General features: G+C 50.4%; 1 long non-coding RNA gene across 1 annotated transcript; it reads right to left on the bottom strand.

The window, feature by feature from the left end:
- Positions 1-226: 226 nt before the first annotated feature.
- On the bottom strand, positions 227-8,905 carry LOC110349346 (uncharacterized). Its single transcript, XR_002395216.2, has 3 exons — positions 8,537-8,905; positions 2,998-3,132; positions 227-930 (listed from the first exon to the last, which is right to left on the bottom strand). It is a non-coding gene; the product is annotated as an uncharacterized LOC110349346 (long non-coding RNA).
- Positions 8,906-8,909: the final 4 nt, after the last annotated feature.

The following is an 8,909-nucleotide window of genomic DNA, read 5'->3' as shown; positions in this document are numbered from 1 at the left end:
GATGGAGGGGCAGGGGAGAGAATGGAGATGTAAAAAAGAGTTAAGATGTGCTATGCACATGCACCAACTCCTCCCCATGAGGGCTGTGATCTTTATGTATTGCAATCATTTACTAATAAAACATTGATAAACTTTAAAGAACAAAAAGAGCTAAGGATATAGCTCAGCGTAAAGACCCTGGGTTCAATCAGTATCGGAAAACAAAAAAGAACCATGTGAGATTTTGAGTATGTTAATTTATTTTTACTAGAGCAGTTATTTCACAAAGTATACATACATTCAAACATCACATTGTACACCTTAAATATTGTAGTCAGGGTTTGCAAGGGAATAAATTTAATACAGGACACATAATTCACGGGATTATTTTATAATTTTCACCCAAAAAGTCAAATGCAGAGGAGTACATGAGATCTAGCTGAGCACCAGGGACCCAAAGAATCCAGCCAAGGGCCTGGATCCCAAAGCAATGTCCCAGACAAGTCCAGCTGAAGGCCTAGAGTCCAAGGCAGTGTCCTCCTCGAGTCCACCTGGAGGCCTAGAGCCCACAGCAGTGTCTCATGCAAATCTGTACTGAGGCTCTGCCCTGGGAAAGCCCAAAGGCCAGTGGTAGAAGCTAGAAAACCTGTGCCAGCAGGGTGAAGGAATTGTGTCACCAGGCTGAGAGATCTGCACTGGAGCCAGGAAGCGATGCTCAAGGCGAAGACCAGAGCTCCTCTGATGAGAAGAGCAGCCATCCTCAGTGACAGCAAGGACCCGAGCTCCTCTGATGAGGAGAACAGCCGAGTTCATATCAGGGAAACCAGCTGTGGCAAGCTTCTCTGAGAAAATCAATAGCAAACGATCTTCCCCTGCAGTTCTCTTTTTATGCTGTTGGCAACAATCCTCAGGTGGGTCTTCCATACCCAGAACCAGGCTGACTCAGTTCAGCTGGGTGTTCCAAGTTGACCATTCATTAATCCACCACAAATATATACAATAAAATAAACAAATAAATTAAAAGTCAGTACTGGGTGCAGTGATGCATACCTATAATCTTAGCTACTCAGGAGGCTGAGGCAGGAAGATGGCAAGCTCAAGGACAGCCTGGGCACCTTAGCAAGAACTTGTCTCAAAATAAAATAAAATTTAAGAAGTTCTGGGGATGTAGCTCAGTGTTTCCTGGGATCAATCCCAGTGCCACACACACACACACACACACACACACACACACACAAAGTGTGAGGTCTATACTTTAAAAAACTAATTGAAAGTGTAAATAAAGATTAAAATGATTAAAATGAATAACTGATACTTTGAAAGAGGAAAAGGTCCAAAGGTGGAGGGGTGGTGGGAGGGGAAGGGGAAAGGAAAGAAGGGAAAGGAAAAATTATGAGAAAAGAAGAAAACGGAAATGAAATCTATGTAAATAGGGAAGGGTGGAGGGGGTGAAGGGCGGACAGGGAATGGGGAAAAGAGTAAGAATCGAGATACATCATGTGCAGGTACAAACACCCAATGATAAATGTAAATGTATTGCATACCTAAAATTTACCAATAAAAGAATTTTAAAAACTGCAAAATTTTAATAAATACATAAAAAAGATCATTTTAATAATTGGGGAGACTATTTTGGCACTGATAAAATCAATGGTTAAAAAAATGCCATTCCAGCCAGATGTCCTTTGATGGTAATGAACAGAAAACTGCTGGCAGCAGGAAGGAGGATTATTGGAAGCCGTTTACACAGCAGGAGTGTCAACCCTGGCTTCATCCTGGAATCCCCTGGGGAGACCTGGTACCCACTCCTGAAGATTCTAATCGCCAGGCACAGACTGGTCATCAGGATTGTTTCAAGCTCCCTGGGTTATTCCAGTGTGCAGTACACACAGTGGCTTGAGACACAGTGGAGGGTTTCATGGAGGCCAGGGGTCTAATGAGCTGGACCTGCTGGTAGGGGCAGAGGTCACCAAGGGCCATGCAACTTAAACACTTCTTCCACGGACTGACACTGTGGTCAGTAAGAATAATTCTCAACCAACAGGAAGTTGTGGGCTGGGCACAAATCTCCAAAGATGCCCCAGCCCCACCCCATGGCTGTCCAGGACCCACATTGTCCCCATTTGTGTCAACTTCTTTTTTTTTTTTTTGGTACCGGGAATCGAACTCGGGTCCTTGCGCTTGCGCAGCAGGAGGCGAGACCACTGAGCTAAATCCCCGGCCCCATTTGTGTCAACTTCTAATTGTTGACCCAGCCCAACTGTCGCTCAACTCCACAGTTTTTAACTTTCTCTCAGCAGAGGTAACCAAAGTCACGATACTGGAAGCAGTGACATTAAGGCCATCATTCTGTGTCTGCTGTCTTTAAGGGCTGAGGGTCCTCATCTATTTCTGTAACCATCCCTGCATCTATAGGGACTCTTAGTTTCAGGCTCTAGAAACCCACCCTGGTTTGGCAGCTCAGAAAATTATCAGGAATACGGCACGCTGGGCCTGGGAGCAGAGCTAAGACAGGGACATCAGGAGTACAGCTAGGGCCCTGGGTCACTGCCACTCAGCCTTGGGTGCCACAGCTTGCTCTGCTGCCTCTGTGGATCCTGGGAAGTCCTCATCCTTCCTGCTGCTGTGAGTGACCAGCAAAATGGCACTGACACCAACCCTGCAGGCTCCTGCTACTGGCTGTCATTACAGAGTCAGGGATACCACACTGGCAGGCTGGCCCTAGTTACAGGCCAGCTCCCCTGCTTTAATGGAAGGTAAAGAGAAGAGACAAGATGTCATCTCTACGTGGGAAGAGAGACAGGGGAAGTCCTTGACATGGGGAAGAAAGACAGATTTCCACCTCCAACAGGAAATATGCCACCTCCTTCCTGAGCACCAGATGTGGCTAACAGATCCAGAAGAAACTCGAATCTGTCCCAAAACAAAGAGAAGCCTAAATAGGACTCAGCCATGGGATGATTTTGCTTCCTATTATTACCACACAAGCACCAATGTTCTTCATTTTCAGATGTTCACCTTTTGGTTCCATCTAACTTGGAGTACCGTATCCCTCCGAAGCCTCAAGTGTCTCCTGGGCTTCACTGCTCTCTGGACCTTTGCTCCTTTGAGTCTTCAAAGCTGAGCACATCACATCAGGAATGGGATTTTAACCTAAAAACAAATGGAAGAGGTGTTTGAACTTGCTTTCAGAGTCTTGTGGTCTATAGAAGCTTCCATTGAAGGTTCCAGAAAGCCCTGGAATGTGGGTTCTTCTCCTCTTTCTTCCTCTCCTGGTTCTAACAGGTCATAGGTCCAGGTCACAGACAGGAAGCTACTTCTTCACCCCTCTCCTTCCAACTGTGTGTGCTTCTCAGGCCATCACGACAAAGTACCAGCAATGGGACAGAGTGAGCAACACAAATGTATTATTGTCTCATAGTGCTGAGGACCAGAAGTCCAAGGTTAAGGTACCATCAGCAGGATTTGCTCCTTCTCAGTGCTCACTCTGTGGTGTGTGAATGCTGACCTCTCCCCATGTCTCCACATGGTCCCCTTCTGTGTACCTGTGTCCCACTCTTCTTAAGGACAGCAGGCCTAACACTACCTCTTTAATGCCCCTGCCTCCAGATACACTTACATCTAGATGGACTGGGATTAGGATGGCAAGACAGGAGTTGAGGAGGGTCACAGGTCAGCTGGGAACACTCATCAATGCTGGTGCCGTGCTTGGCAGGAGCTATGGGGTGAGAAACAGCTCAGGACCCGGTTCTGCCAGGCCTGCATCCTGGCCCTGGACCATTTGAATCTGGCAGGTGCCCTGATGATCCTGTCTCCCTTTCTGTGATCTGGGAGAGGCACCTTCCTTGTGGGCTGCCGAGATCAAAGGCCTGGTTCAGGCCAGGCACTGGGCACAGGGCAACTCACATCCTCAGCCTGAAGCCTAAGGTAGCCTGGTCAGAGAACTGACCACACAGCTGGCTTCTGCCAAACGGTTAAGCTCTCTTCAAACCTTTGGGACAAGCACCACCATCCACAGGCCAACCTGTCTGGGGTGGCCCTGCCCACCTCTCAGACCCTTGTCTGGCCTCCCCTGTCCCCAGCCCATGCTGAACCCAATACTCTTCCTCTGGATCTGGACACCACATGCTCCTGCCTTACCTGGACCAACCCTGAAGCCCTGGACCTGCTTCATTTCTGCTCACTCCTCAGTGCCAGTGTTGGGTCACCTCTTCAGGAAGCCCTCTTTGACTACCTCGTGCTGCTTCCTCAGACCCCAGAGCCTCCTCTTGTCATCGGATGCTATGGGGTTATCCTTGGATGTAGAGGATCCCCAGGAAGGCAAGGGTGACCTACACAGGCCCACTATGGAGTGGCCACCCATGCCACTTACTGTGACAAGGAACATGAGCCTTTCTAGGCACTGCTGTGTGGGGGTCCACATGCCAGGTGGGAGGCTTGAGGTGGGACCAGCTTCAGAGGCTCAAGAGAGCCGGCCGGTGGTCTCAGATGGTGCATGGGTGGGACAGGTAGAATCTGTTTTGGCAGCCCTGGGGAGGCGTGGAAGAGGGGCTGGGAAGGAACCGCAGAGGGTGTGACTGAGGGACCAGTCTTCACAGTGGCAGAGATGTCACATAAGGCTCCTATAGGAAGCTGGGTGTCCTCCCGCACAGTGTGGCTGGCTGCTAGAAAGCAGCTTGCTCATTTGAACTCTCAAGCAGGAAGTGTGTACTCAGGTCCCTGTCCTCAGGGAGCCACCACATTGGTTCTTTTTGTTTTTTGGTTTTTTTTTTTTTGGTACTGGGGATCAAACTCGGGTCCTTGCGCTTGTGAGGCAGGTGGCGACACCACTGAGCTAAATTCCCGGCCCACCACATTGATTCTTAAAAGTCAACACATGAACAAAGAAATAATAAACACGCCGGGGGAGGGGCGGTGTCACAAGGATGTGCATGGCAGGGACTTGGTCAGCACGGTGGGCAGGATACACCTTCTCAGAGGGGCTTTGGCTGAGAATGAAGGCAAGGAAGGAGTCACAGCTCAGACAGACGTCACACAGATGGCCTTGAAGAGGGCTTCAGCATTTGGGGGCATCAGGGAAGGGAGGCAGGGGATTGGGGTCTTTAGAGGTCATGCAAAGGCCAGGGGCAGTGGCCACTGAGCCAGGAGGGTAATGGGCTTGAGGCTGAGATGTGCTGGAGGGGTGCACAGGGGTCAGGGCAGGTGACTGCTCTCAAATGTCCCCTGGTGAATGCCGCACTGCGTGCAAAATTTGCACCCCAGAGGCTGGGCTGCACTGAAGCCTTTCCTCTCCTAACCTGGGGAGAAACAGCCCCAGAGGGCCCGCTAGGAGCTTCCAAACAAACAAAGAGTGATCTGCTGCCTGCCCCTCAGAGATGGGAGAAGCTGGACTGTCACTGTGGGCCGTAATGAATGACTTCCTGCTCAGAGCAGATTCCAAGGGTGTGCGTCATCTCACCCAGGACCTGTCACAGGCTGGGGGCCTTCTGCTCCTGATCCCCCACATGGAGCTCCTCCGAATACCAGTCCCCCACCCCAAGCTGTGAGCAAATGTGCTACTCAGCAAGTCTCTCTCCTCTTACATAAAGACCCAGAAGGAAAATGATCAGAATTCAGCGCCATGCACAGCCCTGTCTCTCCCGATAACACGGTTCACTTTCTTTGGTCAGGAAACAGGAACCATAGAGTGATGATAATTTGATTTTTGCTTTGGTTGCCAAGAAACCTGGGGTTAAGCTTAGGTATTGTAATTATATCACCCTAGGTTTCCTGCACATTTATTGCCATCTCAACTGCTTCCTGAAAATATTAAATGACATTTTAAGAAATTAAAAACAAAAATTTCAGTAATCAAACACAATACCTGCTTTCATTTTTCTTTCTAATCCTTAGCCACATGAATACCGCTTTCACGTAGTTGGAATTACACACTCACTGAGTTTTGTTTTCTCTATTTTCACATGATTTTAGTTCAAAGACACAGTATTTCTTCTGTGACACTCTAGTCAGCCTGTTCAACAACAGTGGTGTGCCATCAAATCACTTAACATTGGTACACCATGAACGAGCTAGTGCTAAACATTACATTACATTTTTTTCTCTAGATTTTCTCTTATGAAAATTCTGCTGTGATAATAAATGAGTAAAAGTTATGAAACACGTCACACAAAGAGAAATACAAATGGCTCATGGTATAGGAGAAATGCTCAGCATCGCTGATGATTAAGGACATACACGGAAGCAAGACTTCATGAAAATGGCCCACACTAAACAATGTTACCCAGGGCTGGAGGAGAGGAGAGACACCTCATAACTTCTTGAACTGGAATTTGGCCATTTCTAGCTGCAGAATTCCTCTTTCAGGGCATCCCTGCTAGGAGTGATGTGATACGGCCCAGCCAGAGAAGTACACAGCTTCCACTGCACCATGATTTCTAACGGCAGAATGGAAATGACTCCAGTGTCCGCAGGGCCATGGGTAAGTAGAAATGCATGCAACCTTCATAGGGTCCGTTCACGAGGTGCACACAGGAGCTCTCGTGAGACAAGACCTCAGTGAGAAACAGAAGCTTAGATACAAAGCAGCTTTCAGATAATTCTGGGGGTGGGAGTCACAGGAAGTCGATTCCTGATTCAGAGACAAGGGACTTGGTTACTCCCTCTAAGAGCAGGAGCAGGAGCTTCAGCGCCACAAGGACGGTACCAGCTCTCTGCATCTCAGGGAGTCCCAGGGCGCTGCGGCCAAGGGCCATCGTGGTGCCTACACACATGACAGATTGCATTACTCAGGGAACTCAGGGCTTGAAGATGTGGCCTAAATAACAAGGACAGATCCCAAAGCCAGAGTCCATTCAGGAGTGGCACTGCAGTGGGAACACGAATACCATGGTAAACTAGGAGCATATTTAAGGAGCAGGAGGCAAGGAGTTTTTAAAGGTAAAATGAGAAGGATTACACACATTATTTGAAACGATAATCCCTGGCTACAAGGATCAGTGACAGGAGTGGGACAGGCATTGTTGCCGATGTCCTTGCAGAAGTATTTTCTGTGCATGACTATGGTAGCCTCTGTGAAAGGCTGTAGCTGTGGCACAGTTTTCTGTGACGGTTACTGGTATCACACAGGCACAGGCAAGATCGCCTCCTCTGTACTGTCAGCCATGTCTGTTATTTTTCCCAGGATCTGACATGAGTGACTCCATTTGGATTCTGACAACTTTCACAGAGAATTTACCACATTTTGGGTAAACTTCAGCCCCCAAGGTTGCTTGCTGCAGACACAACCAGGAGATGTGGCGGGACAGAGGGGTCAGTACTTTACATTTTGGCCACAATGGGCAAAAATGTACGGGGACACACAGGGCCGGGGCAGATCGCCTCTCCTACACCCAGTGTAGCTCCTCCAAACTGCAAGAGTCTCAGGCCTTTGATGTTCCCCTGTGACCTTAGAGCCGAGGTCCACCCAGAACTGGAGAAGGGGTCTCATGTCAGCCTGGAATGTGTGGTCTGAGGATTCCCTGAAAGCAGCCCGGTCCATCCCCTGCATTTTGCAGATAGGGAAACTGAGGCCCAGAAAGGGACTTGCCCATGGCCAAGCAGAGATCGAGAAGGAGATCAGGACACTCTCATCCCCATCATAGTGGCTGACAGTGAGCAGACATCTGCGTTCCCTTGGGGGACCCTGCCACATGTATTAAGGTGTCCTTCCAGGCTAGCAGCCAAGTACAGTCCCACCTCTAGCCTCACCTGCAGGGAGGACAGGAGGCAGTGCTGCCTTTCCCACCCTCTGCTTGGCCAGGCGCCCAGAGGCCTCCTTATGGAGTAGGCAGCCAGCCAGCCAGCTGGCCCCCCTCTCAGCAGCATTACTGGGCTCTCTGTAAACCTAAGACCTTGAGGGGTCTTGTGGGAGAAATTAGGATGTCATCTTTTCAATTTAAATTTGACCTTCACTCAGAAACGGACAGCTGGGCACAGTGACACACCTGTAGTCCCAGCTACTGGGACTACAGGCAGGAGGCTGAGACAGAAGGATTACTCAAGCCCAGGAGTTTGAAGCCAGCCAGAGCAGAGAGACTCCATCTCGATTGAAAGAAGGGAGGAGAAAAAGGAACCTTTCATAGGCAAATAGCCTGATACATTTACTTAAACTGAGCCCAATCTTGTAAGGAGTTGTGGATTCTGACCCTTTCAGAGCCCACACTGGTCCACTGATGACTGTGGGCAGGTTCCACTTGGAAGCTGTGACCAACAGAGCCACTAGGGACATGGTGTCTTTGGCTGCACATGCATGTGCATTTCTGCAGGCACAGTCCTAGGAGTGGAAGTGCTCTCTCACAACCCCTTCATTCAGGGAAATGGAGTTTCCTGTGGATTGGCCCAGGGCTCCCCTATCTCTCCCTGCAGTGGGTATTGTGGGTTCTTGTTTTTAAGTGAATCTCGGTGGTCTCCAGACTTATCCTTTGTGCCCCGGGCTGGCTACAGCCTGCATCCCTGCACCAAGCAGCTCCGCGACCTCCGGGGGCAAAGCTGTTTCAGGCCTGGGCTTCAGGGTCCCTACCGGTGTTGGGGTGTCAGTTTCGGCCATTGCCTCGCCTGCCTGGCAGCCCTGAAAGGCGGTGCCCCGACTCCAGCTGGGAAATCCTGGGTCAGCGCAGAGCTGCCCGGCCTGGCCACGCGGACGCGGAGGGTGCGGGGCGTGCCAGCCCGGGCCCTCGAGCAGGACTGTCGAGGCCAGGCTCCGCAGGGGCGCTGGGTCGCGCGCGGATCCGGGTCCTTTCCGCAGGCCGAGCGGAGCTAGTCCCGGGTCTTGAGACCAGCCGCGCGCCTCAGCCAGGGAGAGGATCGGGTTCGAGGGCCTGGGGCGGGGTCGGGGCGCGTCCGGCCCGAAGGCGCCCCCTTCTGCGCAGCCCTGCAGGGAGTCTGCGTCCGCC

Source organism: Heterocephalus glaber, unplaced genomic scaffold (assembly GCF_053883595.1).
Source record: "Heterocephalus glaber isolate CG9 unplaced genomic scaffold, H.glaber_assembly_v1.0 deba00001444, whole genome shotgun sequence".
Taxonomy (NCBI): Eukaryota; Metazoa; Chordata; class Mammalia; order Rodentia; family Bathyergidae; genus Heterocephalus; species Heterocephalus glaber.
This window is presented reverse-complemented; position numbering and strand designations above follow the sequence as displayed.